Source organism: Apium graveolens, chromosome 2 (assembly GCF_009905375.1).
Source record: "Apium graveolens cultivar Ventura chromosome 2, ASM990537v1, whole genome shotgun sequence".
Taxonomy (NCBI): Eukaryota; Viridiplantae; Streptophyta; class Magnoliopsida; order Apiales; family Apiaceae; genus Apium; species Apium graveolens.
In genome coordinates, this window is record NC_133648.1 from 65,060,049 (window position 1) to 65,074,950 (window position 14,902).

At 39.1% G+C, this 14,902-nt stretch overlaps 1 non-coding gene across 1 annotated transcript; it reads left to right on the top strand.

Annotated features, from left to right (window-relative positions):
• Positions 1-8,098: 8,098 nt before the first annotated feature.
• Positions 8,099-8,205, top strand: LOC141710050 (small nucleolar RNA R71). The gene has a single exon (XR_012570591.1). It is a non-coding gene; the product is annotated as a small nucleolar RNA R71 (small nucleolar RNA).
• The last annotated feature ends 6,697 nt before the right edge of the window (positions 8,206-14,902 follow it).

Sequence of the window (14,902 nt, forward strand, 5' to 3'; positions counted from 1 at the left end):
GCGCGACCGCGCACTTCATCAGCGCGGGCGCTCTACATCTCTGTAGTTTAGACGCGACCGCGCGCTATGACAGCGCGGGGTCGCCGTGCTCCTGGAGAAAATTCTACTTTTCTTCAATTCTTGCTACAATGAGTTGGTTTCCCGAGCTTTATTCCATGGACACCATCCTAACACCATATTAGCACCAAAACAATGCTAATTCACCTGAATCCCGGATTAATGTCTGCAATGCAAAAAACACTATAAACACATTAAAATACCAACAACTTGAGTACAAATACACCAATTCAAAGCTTAATGGAGCGTTATAAAGTGTCATAAATGCCACTCAACATATCCCCAAACTTGAATCGATGCTTGTCCTCAAGCATAAACAGACTCAAAGAACAAGAAATAAAAATGCATGAATGCAACGATCCCCATATAATAACTAAACCAATCAACAAGCAACATCTCAACAAATGAAGTTATTCGCATAAAGATCAATCAAACCTTACATATCAACCTACAAACTAGAGATGTGCGTGTGTGCAACTGCTTACAGATATACTATCGCAACTAGATCAATAATCATGACTCACTACTCATCAACGCAATCGCAAGGTTATAGATAAAATAAAAGCTAGACTCAAATTAACTTTTAACACTTCAATTCTTGTAATGGAGTTTTATATGGATTCATTCTTTTATCCACAATAAAATAACACAAGTATGCTTATTTGACTGTGCAATGAGTGAGGTCCACAAAAGACTTATACAATAGTACCCATGTAACGAGTTTTGGGTTAGCGGATCCCAGAATATTAAAAGCCTTAGGTCACTAGGCACAAAGTCCCCTAAGAACTTAATAACTTGAGTACTAAAGAGCCCACTCGTGATCACTTATACATAACACTAATTATTTTTTCTTATTTTTTTCTCTTTTTTCTTTTTTCTTTTTTCTTTTTTCTTTTTTCTTTTCTCTTTTTCTCCTTTTTATTATTTTTTTTCATAAATTTTTGAATGAGTGCGTTTCGCTCCATCTCGTTCAACCCTAGACTACTTATATAAATATAAGCCGGCTACTAGCCATTGGACACCTAGATACAACAACTAGCAATGAAATACAATTTCTCCAATTTTTAAAAATCCATGTAATTTTATTATTAAGAGAATATCCTAAATTCTAAATATAAACAAGCGATTAAACCTCGACAAACAAACAAACCATGACCATGATCTAGCACTCTAGCAACCTATAAGACTTAGTAAAATACAATTATCTCTAGCATGCAAATCAATCCGACAAGACTTAACATCACTGAATACGATATTACTACACTAGCATCAAAATCACAAGTCAATCGGAAAAATCATCTAAGGGATCATGTTATATTGTAAATGCATGAAACTATATGAACAAACTATCATAAAAACTATAAAAAAAATACATGGCAAAATATGCAACTATATGCTCTAAACTATCATGAATATGCAAACTATATGCAACTCACACAACACATATTCCTTCAACTACTACCCCCAAACTTAAAATATTCACTGTCCTCAGTGAAGGAAATAGTAAGGAATCAGGCATACCTACCAGAATCAAGATCCTCACCCCCTACAGGTGGAGTGTCAGGTGTGTCTGGAGGTGGATACACGGAATCCTCACCAAATACTGGCCACTAGATGTCAACACCTGTGGCTCTGAATGCAGTCCCTAGTGCCTGGGTGAGATCACGTGCAAACCGACTATGGATGTCATGCATCGCATCCATCCTCCTCGCTAGACACCTATACTGCGTCATGCTCAAACCAACTCCAACATCCGCTCCTGCTTCCTCCTGCTCCTGCTGCAATGGCTGCTGTGACTGGGATGGCTCTACTTCCTCACCCAACTGAGCTCTCCAACCTGCCTCACGGGCAAACTTTGAACCACCAGCATACATCTGATCATATGGCCGCTTGCCTGGAAGAAGATCAAATGACTAACCAAGCCCCTTAGGATCGGGCTTACCACCGTACCACTCCACCATATTCGATATAATCAAACTATCAATAGCAGAACTAGGAAGCTGAAGTTGCTCATGTGCAGCCCAACGGACACGAACTACCGCATAAAACTTTGTCACAATGGACGCATAAGGTATAGACCCCATAGTACCCCCTCTCAAAATCTCAGAATACCTTGGTGAATAATCCTACCAAGGTCCACATAGTCACCCTTCAGAATCCACCACAACAAACCACGCTCCACAGTAACCTCATGCATATGAGAAGATGGCATGATATCAGCACAAATAAAAGAATTCCATGCACATGCAAACCTATTCATACAAGAAGCAGTTAATGTGGCATAATCAGTTATTCCCCTCTTGAACTTCCATTGAGTCTTAGGCACACATAGAGTAGCAACAATTAAATCCAAATCAAAATCTTCCGAAGTCTTATCGTTCTAAATGTCTTGACCGGGCCTCCTCGCGGGCTGATCAATCACCCTCCTTATCGCATCCGCACTATACTCCACCGTCATCCTCCTCACCACAGTGAAACCATTCTTCTCCACCTTCGCATTAACATAGAATCTCGAATAACACCCATGGGCACAGCAGCGGGTGCCTCGCAAAAAGCAACCCAGCCCATCTCCAAGATCATTTCCAACAACTTACCATCTTTCGCTGATGGCAGAAAACCTCGCTCCTTTGCTTTAGGCTTCGAGAGAAGCCTCGTTTACTCCGCTTCAACCTCGGGAGTGGAAAATCTCAGCCTCATACCACCTGCACTCGAAAAATCGGTGGTGCTGCTGCTTACTTGAGTTATTTGTCTCTTGGGTGCCATTGGGATTGAATAAGAGAGAATAAAAGATAAGTGTTTGAGAGAGAATTGTGTTTGAGAATTTGAGAAGTGGTGGAGAAGTTTGTGTATAAGTGTATGTATATATAGGAGGTGGGAAGAGAATTAGATATGGAATAGAAGTGGGAAATGATTATGGGAATAGTGGGAATAATGGGTTTGATTTGGAGAGGGAAATTTGGGATGTGGAAGAGTAAAATTCGGGTAGGAATTGATTTTTAATCAAAGTCCCCAATTTTCTCTTTAATTTCCAGCTGCTATTTTTTTCAGAATTCGGGGACCAGCGCAGCCGCTCGCTACCTCAGCGCGAGCGCGCCGTGTCTCTGGATTTTCAGCGCGGCCGTCCTGCTTCCTCAGCGCGGGTGCACCGTGCTTCTGTACTTGGCCCCCAATTTTTTTTTACTTTTTCTAATGTTTTTGTGTTTTTCTCCTTTCTTCTTGCTTCCTCTACCTACTAATATACAAGAAACTTCGGTTGCCTCCCAAGAAGCACTTGTTTTACGTCGTTAGCTTGGCATAAAAATCGAGATCAAACGGACAACAAAACGGCACTAACCACCTCGTGGGTTGCCGTGTCACCATAGTAATGCTTCAACCTCTGACCATTTACCTTGAATGCTTAGCCCGGATCATTCTTAAAAATCTCTACCGCTCCATGTGGAAACACAGTTTTGACAACAAACGGCCCTAACCATCTTGACTTCAAATTTCCAGGAAAAAAGGCGGAGACGAGAGTTGAACAAAAGAACTTGTTGTCCCGACACAAATGATTTGAGCACTAGACCCCTATCGTGCCACCTCTTGACTTTTTCCTTATATATTTTGTTGTTCTCATAAGCTTGAAGTCGAAACTCGTCGAGTTCATTCAATTGAAGCATCCTTTTCTTTCCAGCTGCATCCAAATCAAGATTCAAACTCTTCAAAGCCCAATACGCTTTATGCTCTAGCTCTACCGGCAAATGACACCCCTTACCATAAACCAATTGAAACGATGACATTCCCAATGGAGTCTTGTATGATGTTATATACGCCCAAATAGTTTCTTCAAGCTTCAAAGACCAATATTTTCTCGATGGACACACAACCTTCTCTAAAATGTGCTTGATCTCTCTGTTAGATACCTCAGCTTGACCATTCGTCTGAGGGTGATAAGCCGTAGCAGTGCGATAATTCACATTATATCTTTGCATCATAGCTGTGAACTTGCGATTATAAAAATGCGACCCCTAATCACTGATTATGACTCTTGGAGTTCCAAATCTTGTGAATATCTGCTTGTGAAGAAAATTAAGCACTACTTTCGCATCATTCGTTGGCAACGCCTTAACTTCAACCCATTTTGACACATAATCAACTGCCAACAAGATATACTGATTGTTACAAGATGAGACAAATGACCCCATAAAGTCGATTCCCCAAACATCGAAGACTTCAACCTTGAGAAGCACATTAAGAGGCATCTCATCCCACTTTGACATATTACCCACACGTTGACATCGATCACATTTCAAAACAAACTGATGAGTGTCCTTAAACAAAGTCGGCCAAAAGAACCCTGCTTGAAGAACACGAGCTGCTGTCTTTTCTCCATCATAATATCCTCCATAAGCTGTTGAGTGGCAATCTCGCAAGATCCCCCCCCCCATTTCGATGTAAGGAATACATCTGCTGATGATTTGGTCAACTCCTTGTCGAAAAAGAAATGGCTCATCCCACATAAACCACTTCACTTCATGCAGAAACTTCTTCCTTTGAGCGTATGTCTAGTTGGGAGGCATGATATTACTCACAAGGTAGTTCACAATTTCTGCAAACCACGGTTCTTCCTCTTGCACTCCAAACAGCTGCTCATCGGGAAAAGACTCATTAATTAATGACTTATCTTGTGAAGTAGCAAGTGGATCCTCTAAACGCGAGAGATGATTAGCGACTTGATTTTCAGTCCATTTTCTGTCCTTGATCTCTAACTCAAATTCCTGGAGTTGAAGAACCCATCGAATTAATCTAGGCTTTGAGTCCTTCTTCGAGACGAGATATTGAATGGTAACGTGATCGGTGAAAACTGTCACCTTCGTCCCAAGTAGATAAGATCGAAATTTCTCAAAACCATAGACAATAGCCAAAAGTTCTTTCTCTGTAGTAATATAATTCAGTTGAGCACTATTTAGGGTCTTACTAGCATAGTAGACCACATGAAATATGTTGTTCTTTCTCTGCCCAAGAACTGCTCCAACTGCATAGTCACTTGCATCGCACATCATCTCAAAAGGTTCATTCCAATCGGGTGCAGTTATGATAGGTGTCATGATTAAACTCTTCTTTAAGAACTCAAAAGCAATCACCACACGTCATCAAACTTAAATGGGACATCCTTTTCCAGAAGATTGCACAAAGGTTTAGAAATTTTTAAGAAATCCTTGATGAACCGCCTGTGGAAGCCCGCATGACCAAGAAAATTGCGAACTCCCTTAACATAAATTGGTGGGGGAAGATTTTTGAGAACCCCCACTTTGGCTTTTTCCACCTTAAGACCCATACTAGAGACCTTGTGCCCAAGAATGATGCCATGTCGCACCATAAAATGACATTTCTCCCAATTGAAAACCAAATTGGTCTCAACACACCTCTTGAGAATGTCGCCTAGATTCTACAAGCACTCATCAAATGAATCACCAAATATAAAGAAATCATCCATGAACACCTCCACATTCTGACCAATCATATCAGAGAAGATAGCCATCATGCATCTCTGAAATGTGGCCGGTGCTCCACATAACCCAAAAGAAACCCTTCGAAAGACGAAAGTACCAAATGGACAAGTGAAAGTAGTCTTCTCCTGATCTTCTGGAGCAATGCATATTTGATCATAGCCAGAATAACCTTCCAGAAGACAGTAGTACTCATGCCCAGCCAATCTGTCAAACATCTGATCAATAAACAGTAGAGGGAAGTGATCTTTTCTTGTGGCCTTGTTCATCTTCTTGTAATCCATGCAAACTCTCCACCTCGTGACTGTTCGAGTAGGAATGAGCTCATTCTTCTCATTAGCAACGACTGTGATACCTCCTTTCTTTGGTACACACTGAACCAGACTCACCCAAGAACTGTCAGAAATGGGATAGATGATCCCAGCATCCAGCCACTTAAGAATTTCCTTCTTCACGACTTCCTTCATGATAGGATTTAACCTTCTTTGTTGCACAACAGTAGGCTTGCTCTTCCTCTAGCGGAATTTTATGCATGCAATACGAAGGGCTGATTCCCTTAATATCTGCTATAGTCCAACCAATTGCTGATTTGAATTCTCTCAGAATTCTTAAAAGCTTCTCCTCGTCGCTACCTGAAAGGTTAGATGTAATAATAACAGGCAAAGTAGATGCATCACCTAAAAACGCATACCTCAAATGTTCAGGTAAAGGCTTAAGCTCAAGAGTAGGAGCTTCCTCAATAGATGGCTTGAGGCGCTTGGGAGCTTTGTTCAACTCCTCAATTCCCAGAGATTTAAAAGGCATATAATCTTCCTCTTCTAGGGAGAAGCATTCAGAAATTGCAACTGCTCATCCCATTCATCTTATTCACTATCGGAATTCCCCAACAAGGCCTTCTCTAAGGCATCAGACCTTAGTAATTGATCAAGTTCTGAAGTAACCACAGAATCAACCAACTCCACTTTTAAGCACTCCTCATTTTCCGTAGGGAACTTCATGGCATTGAACAGATTAAAAGTTACATCCTGATCCAGCACTCGTATGGTGAGCTCACTTTTCTACACATCTATCAAGGTTTGGCCAGTAGCCAAAAAAGGTCTTCCCATGATTATGGGAATCTTTTTATCCTCCTTGAAATCAAGAATTACAAAATTAGCAGGGAAGATGAGTTTATCCACCTTGATCAAGACATCCTCCACAATACCTCGCGGATATGTAATAGAACGGTCGACCAACTGCAAAGTCATATAAGTAGGCTTTGGATCAGGCAAGTTCAACTTCTTAAATATTGTCAAGGGCATCAGATTGATGCTAGCTCCCAAGTCACATAGACACTTATCAAATGACACCTTTCCAATGGTGCATCGAATAGTGAAGCTTCTAGGATCTTTAAGCTTCGGAGGCAACTTTTGTTGCAGCACAACACTGCATTCCACCGTGAGAGCAACGGTCTCTAAGTCATCAAGCTTCACCTTCCTAGAGAGAATACCTTTTATAAACTTCACATAACTAGGCATTTGTTCAAGAGCTTCGGTGAAAGGTATGTTGATATGAAGTTTCTTGAACACCTCCAGAAACTTCTCAAACTGCTTATCCAGCTTTTTCTTCTACAGCCTCTTAGGAAAAGGAGGTGGAGGATATATCAGTTTCTCCCCTGTATTACCCTCAGGGGGAGTGTGCTCAACACTAGTCTTCCTTGGTTCCACTTCTGCTTCCTTCTGCACTTCTTCTTCTTTAGCCTCAACTTCAAATTCTGGAGTCTTAGCTTTTTCAGGATTCGCAACCTTACCAGACCTCAATGTAATTTCCTTCACATGCTCCTTAGCTTCCCTCTTGCCTGGCACTTCAGTATCACTCGGAAGCATGCCAGGTTGATGATTCAATAATGCATTAGCAATTTGCCCTATCTGATTTTTCAAGGTCTTGATAGACACAACTTGCTCTTGCACATGAGCCTCAACTCCTCTAATTCAGATTTTTCATTAGCTTGCGGTAGCTGCTGAAGTTGAAGTTGTTGCCTAGGGGCATATTGCAGTTGCTGAAAACCAGGAGGGTTATACTGTTTTGATGTGTATGGATGATAAGATTGTTGCACCGCATTCTGATTATTACTCCAGCTGAAGTTAGGATGATTGCTGTTATTTGGATGATAAGTGGCTGGAGCTTGTTGCTGTGATATCTGAAAGTTGCTCACAAATTGAGCTGATTCGCTCAAAATAGCGCACTGCTCAGTTTCATGCGCCCCCGCACAAAGCTCACAAATACTGGTGATTTGATTAACTCCATAATTCGCCAAAGAGTCCACTTTCATCGTCAAAGCTTGAAGTTGGGCAGCTATAGCAGTAGTTGTATCCACTTCCAAAATTCCTTCTACCTTGCCTTGCAACATTTTTTATGTAGGATTCTGGTATTCATTAGCTGCCATGAGCTCAATCAACTCATAAGCTTCATTATAGCTTTTGGCCCATAAGGCTCCACCAGACGCTGCATCGAGCATAGGTCTAGACTGAGCGCCCAAACCATTGTAGAAACAGTTTATAATTATCCAATCAGGAATACCATGGTGTGGGTACTTCCTTAGCATCTCCTTATATCGATCCCATGCCTCACACAAAGATTCTCTAGTTTGTTGAGCAAACTGAGTAAGAGCATTCCTGATTGCAGAAGTCTTCGCCATAGGAAATAATTTAGTGAGAAACTTTTGAGCAAGATCCTTCCATTTGGTGATAGACCCTGGTGGTAGAGAATGTAACAAGAACTTTGCTTTATCCCTCAGAGAGAACGGGAAGAGTCGCAGCTTGATGGCATCTCCAGTCACCCCATTGAACTTGAAAGTATCACAGATCTCGATTAAATCCCTGATGTGCATGTTGGGGTCTTCTATAGGAGAACCCCCAAACTGAACTGAGTTTTGTATCATCTGAATCGTGCTCGACTTGATCTCAAAAGTGTTAGACGAGATGGCTGGTCTGATGATGCTCGACTGAATATCATCGATCTTAAGCTGAGAATAGTCCATCAGAGCCTTAGGATTTTCTCCTTGATATCCCATCACTACTAAAGCTGGTTTCTCGACTTTCTCTTCTTCTTCTACTTTCTCTTTATCCTCAAAAACTTCCCTTCGAATCACTACAGCTTCTTCCTCGGCTTGATCTATAGTTCTCTTACGAGCCCGTGAATGCGTATGCATACACGCTCGCTAGAGTACCTGAAACACGATAAGGAAAATAGTAAGGTAGTAACAATGTCCGACTCAATGAACTTTAACGATCACTGATGACAAACACATAAACTAAAAGTTAACACCATAGTCCCCGACAGCGGCACCAAAAACTTGTTAGTCGCTAAACACGCGCTAAAATTCACGCAAGTAAACGCGTTCGCAAGTAATATAAAATTATTTCTAGTTCATTCCCACAAGGACATGCTTAGATTAACTTTCTGATTTATGCACTTATGCAACAATGATATGGCTATTATTCAATGCTAAGACGAATAACAATTTGGGTTTTGATTATACTACGATTAACTATTGAGAATTATACTAGAGAACATTAACTAAATAGAGTAAAGAGAGTTGAATAATATATGACACAAATATGGGATTCTAACTTCATTAAGTAATTCATTCAATAGCCTTTTTGTTCTTAACCTTAGCAGGCAATGGTGATGACACTAATCAGATAACACGAAACTGATAAACGCCAACTTTTGTTGTACGAATACCATACTACCAGACATCCACAAAAGAGATATAAGCTGAATAGACACCAATTATATTGAGACCCTATATGTCTATAGAATTTGACAACATAACGGTTTAATGCACAAGTTATCTATCATGATTACATAGGGCAAGTAAAATGGTTAAAATTACCTACGAATCATGCATAACAATAACACATGAACCTGTGCTAGCATGACAATTTCCAAATTCTTAAATTCAATGTCGCTTCATCAAGAATTAACAAACTATCTTATAAGTTCGCTACGCTCATAAGACGAATAAGAACAACCAATACTAGGTTATCATACAATCACCACACACTAAGGCATCGAAACAAATCAACTAAAGAAATCTATAAGTAAATCCACTAGAACCCCACGATAACGATTAGCCCATAATCAGACTCATCATAAATATGGGTTTCGATGAAAGAATGGTATAATAATCGTAGTCTTTATACTAAATAAATAATAAATAAAGTATGAAACAAGAGTATAGGTTCACGAATAAGAAAACTAGTATCCAACGTTATAACTTAGAACAAAGAATCACAAGTATAAGCTAGATCTTCTTCGTCTTCATTGAATTGTGCTAAAACGGTCTTCTTACGCCGTCTCCTTGTGCTCTGGTACGTCTCTCTTTTGAAAAACGTCTTTTATTTAGGTATATATAGCAGCCCATGCAAAGTAGAAGCCCTTTAATTAGAAGCCAAGTAGAATCAGGATTTTAACATCCCGAACCGGCGCGGGCGCGCGCTTCATCAACGCGGGCGCGCTGCATCTCTGTAGTTTAGGCGCGGGCGTGCGCTATGACAGCGCGGGCGCACCGTGCTCCTGGAGAAAATTCTGCTTTTCTTCAATTCTTGCTGTAATGAGTTGGTTTCCCGAGCTTTGTTCCATGGACACCATCCTAACATCATATTAGCACCAAAAAATGCTAATTCACCTGAATCCCGAATTAATGCCTGAAATGCAAAAAACAATAGAAAACACATTAAAATACCAACAACTTGAGTACAAATGCACCAATTCAAAGCTTAATGGAGTGCTATAAAATGTCATAAATGCCACTCAACAAAACCCAACAAGTGATATGGGCTTGATGATAAAAGACATAATTGGATTGTGTCACACCCCCAACTTAACCAGCAAAATTAAATATAACTATTACATTATTTAAAAATAAATAAACATAACCAAATCCAAGATCTTATAGTTTAGGGTTTGGAACAGCCCAACACTACCATCTATTACAGCTGATTTTAAATATCGAGTCCTCACACAAAACTACTATCTCTTATTCTACCTGAGCTCGAACATAAGCATCAGCATCACAGGTCTTACGGGCGGTCTGCTGGAATTTAACCATAGCTGCTAGCTGTAATATCAGGGTAAAGCAAGGAGTGAGCCAAATGCTCAACAAGTGCTAAACAGTACGATACAAAACATAAATCAAGATATACATTAAAGAATGACAATGGAAAGACATAACCAAAAATAACGAGAGATAAAACTTTGGGTAATGGCATCAATCTGCTTGTATCAAAACAATTTCAAAACCATATCTTAATCAAAATCATTTTATGACGCTACGGATTACAGCCGGTGATCAGCCGCGAAGTAATCCCGAACCTCGCTGGGTTCTAGAACATTAATGGGAATCCCTAGGCAACTTTTAAGCCTAATATAAGTGTGAAAATGACTCGCGTCTCAGTCCAGATCCACTATTCAAAGAAAACATTTATCCCCCTTTGGGACTGAAAACCCACATTTTATTTATTTCAAAAACTGATGCCGAATTATAATAAAATCTCTTTTAACAGTAAGCATTTTTATCAAGGGATTATAGACCAACTCGAAACACGGGAATTAGGGTACTAAATCTCAGGGCCATGATCCACTAAACTTTACTCCATTAGGGTAACGGAAAGGTTTTCATATATAAAACTTGGACAAGAAAATTTAGTGAGGCTACTGAATATTATGTAGGGGTAATGCCAAACTGGGCTTAAAGCAATGGTTTCTTGTCAAGGCACAAGTGCTGGATCACCAAGAAGATAAGATTCATGAATACTAAGGGTGTTAAGGTATGAAGAAATGATCTTTATCTCGGGTTATATCAGAATTGTCAAGCTTTAAGATAAGAAAGAGGGGTATCAATCAATGAGGAATCACTTTGATAAATATCTGGCTTTCAGGGTTCAAGGTAAGGTTCTATAGGGGTTCAAGTATCAGGATGAGATATCAATACTTAGGAATCATCAGCATGTTAATCAAGAGAATCAACCAAGAGTTATAACTACCCTTTCTTTTATCATGACATTCAAAATTACTTTAATACACTATCATGATAAGACTTTTGAACTATTTGCAAAACGTACTCGAGGGTTCATGGCATTTTTATATGATTTAAAGATAAACATAAGATACGCTTGATTTAAATATATCAAAATGACTCAGGATAGTTGCATCGATATATATGAACTATTTACAGTGAATACGAAAGACAAGTTGAATCACTTGCCTTGAGAAAGGCTAGTCTGGTCTGACTGGTAGGAGCAACTAGAAGCTTCACTCGACCTTTATGGCAAGTTTTCCCTCATCTCGAGATCCTACATAAATAATAATAATCCTCATTATAATATATTCTCACGAACTTAACCTATTCACATCCCGTAATTAAACACAAATGGCACTTAGGCCTATATGCACTTAATTTGTATTTACCTATAAAATATATTGCACACAAAGCCACATATACTCATATATCATATTTTAATACCAAATATTACCATATTCACCATAATGCAACACTAGGCTTGGATGATCTCGATTCACAACTTAAGTCACTTGGTCGCTAAACTAGTCAAAGTCTTCAAATTTTGGCTTTCTAACTCGGTGTGCCTTTACTAAACTATCCTAGACCTATTAACCCTCACTTGGGCCTTTTGCTCTACTGACCTTATAATATCTTGCAACTATGGTGGTCAACCTAAATCTCACTCCTAAGTGTTCTAAAACTATGTGATAAGTGAAAGTGCTCACTGGTGCAAATTTCAGAATGACATCTATGGTTTCTTGAGTGCATTAGACACTCTTAAACTATAGGTTTTCCTTCAAAACTTTTACACAAGACTCTCCTGACCTTAGGGCATCTTCAAAACTTGATGTGGCTCAAAGGCCTGGCTTGGGCCTTCTTGGGCCTAAGCTTAAAGTCCATGGTTCCCCTGTTTTTCTGGGCAGAAAATGCCCTGACTTGAATTAACTTGTGACACATGGTTCTAACTCATATTCTATGAACTACGGTTGGAAAAACTTCTCTGACACTCCCTCTAACTAAGGCCCAACAGGGCCTAATGAGGGCCTACCCATGACATGGTCAAATCTCCCTATTTCTAAGTTACAACAAAACTGTCCCCTGTTGGACAGATTTTGTTATTCTACTTGTGCACCTAACCAAACGATATGCAAACCTCCAACCAACACCTAAAACCTTTTATATACTCCCAATACTAACTTCTGGTGGCTTGGGCCTCAAAGTGCACATCAATGACATGGTCAAAACTCACTCTAAACCTCAGGGTACTAAACTGATTTTCTGCAGAAACTATAACTCTCCTTTCTCCAAGGTTTTGACTTGACAAACTCAACCACCAACAACCCAATACCCAAACCAAGACTTAAATATGGTGATCTACTGAACTAACTCCCTTATACTCAAAATAATCTTGGTGGAGATCATCCTTACCTAAGGTGCAATCATGGCAAAATAAAAGAAACCACATTTCACAACTCAAAATTATCAAGTTTTTGAAAATAACAAGTTATGTTTTTTTTATAAAATATACCTGAATTATTACCATGCATCAAGGAACACTAATCAATATTAACACCTTAATCCTACTGAAATTAAAGCTTACTAACACAATCTTTCCAAATGATCAAATTCTTATAACATTCTAAGAGAAATCCACATGCATGCATGTCTTCGAGTTTTACCAACCTAAGCAACATGTTTTCTAAATATATTTCACCATGAAATTGACATGCAAACCTGGAATAAGCTATATCTAGATGATCACTTAGCATGCAAAGAGTTTCATCAAATTTTCACTACAAGATTCATGCCATTATCACATAAACACACAAAGATTGAACAAAGCAACAAGAATGATCTCAAGGACCATTCATTCGGCTCCCTTAAGGTCATGGCCGAATGAAATGGAAGGGAAATGGCCATTCAACATCAAGAGTTTCCTTCTCAAGACTTGGCACTTCACCATTCCTTGTAGTCCTCTCAAAAATAACCTTAACTCCATAAGAATCAAGGTTGTACTTTGAGTTTTAACTAAAACCTTGACATGCAACCTTAAAACTTAAACTTTTTACTCAAAACTCCTTGAAACATATGTGATCATGATATGAGAAGTAGTATTTACTTGTATAGAAGGTGGGAGCTTGGTTGAGGAATGAAGAAAATGGGGAGGGGGTTGGTCTCGGCTAAAACCCGAGAGTGAGGGGGAGGAGGGCCAAGAGTGAGAGAGGGAGGACGGAGGGAGGAGAAAGTGTGGTGTGAGTGGAGTGAATGATCATGCCATTTGCTTGTTTTATGGTTTTTGATTTGACAAAATGTGAGTGGGAATGAGAATTGACAAGACTAACCTTCCAATTATACTTGGATCATTTTGCATGCAAGGGCAAAGAAGGAATTTGGCTAGTAAAATAAGAGTTAGTGGGGTTGGAATTGTCTCTTTAGCCTTTTAAATTGAATAGAAAAGGATTTGCATGCAAGGGCAACCATGTCATTTGCTAATTATGACAACTAAAATTTATAAAGATTTATTTTTATAAAATAAAATATAAGTTCAAAAATTATAAAATTTATACCATAAAATAACTTGGATTTTTAGAAATTTTATAAAACCACTTTTGAAATTTGTGAACAAAATAACTTTTTAAAAAGAAATTTATTCAAGGTTTAAAATATTACTTATAAATCAAAAATAAAAGAAATAAATAAACTTTTGCTTTGAAAAAAATCATATACCAAATAACGCAAATTTAAGACGCAGAAATTCTCATTCACATGAACATACAATAGTTGAATATATTGGCATTCGGTTTTAAAATTTCACCAAATTTACAAATATTATTACATGAAAATGCCGGTTGTAACATCCTCTCCCCCTTAAGGGATTCTGTCCCCAGAATCTAAGAGAACAGATGAGGATACCGGGAACGCATATCAGACTCTAACTCCCAAGTCGATTCTTCGACCTTAGGGTTTCTCCAAAGTACTTTTACTAACTTTACTGTCTTATTCCTAAGACTCTTCTCTTGCCAGTCGAGTATTTTGACAGGTTGCTCCACAAATGACAGGTCTGCCTGAATTTCTACAGGTTCATATTCTATCACATGGCTAGCGTCAGGATTATACTTCTTAAGCAACGACACATGGAACACATTATGCACATGCTGATACTGAGGTGGTAAGGCCAACTCGTAGGCCACCTTCCCCACTTTACTCAAAATTTCAAAAGGACCTATATATCTAGGTGCTAACTTCCCTTTCTTGCCAAATCTAGACAACCCTTTTCTAGGTGACACCTTCAACAAAACAGCTTCGCCAATTT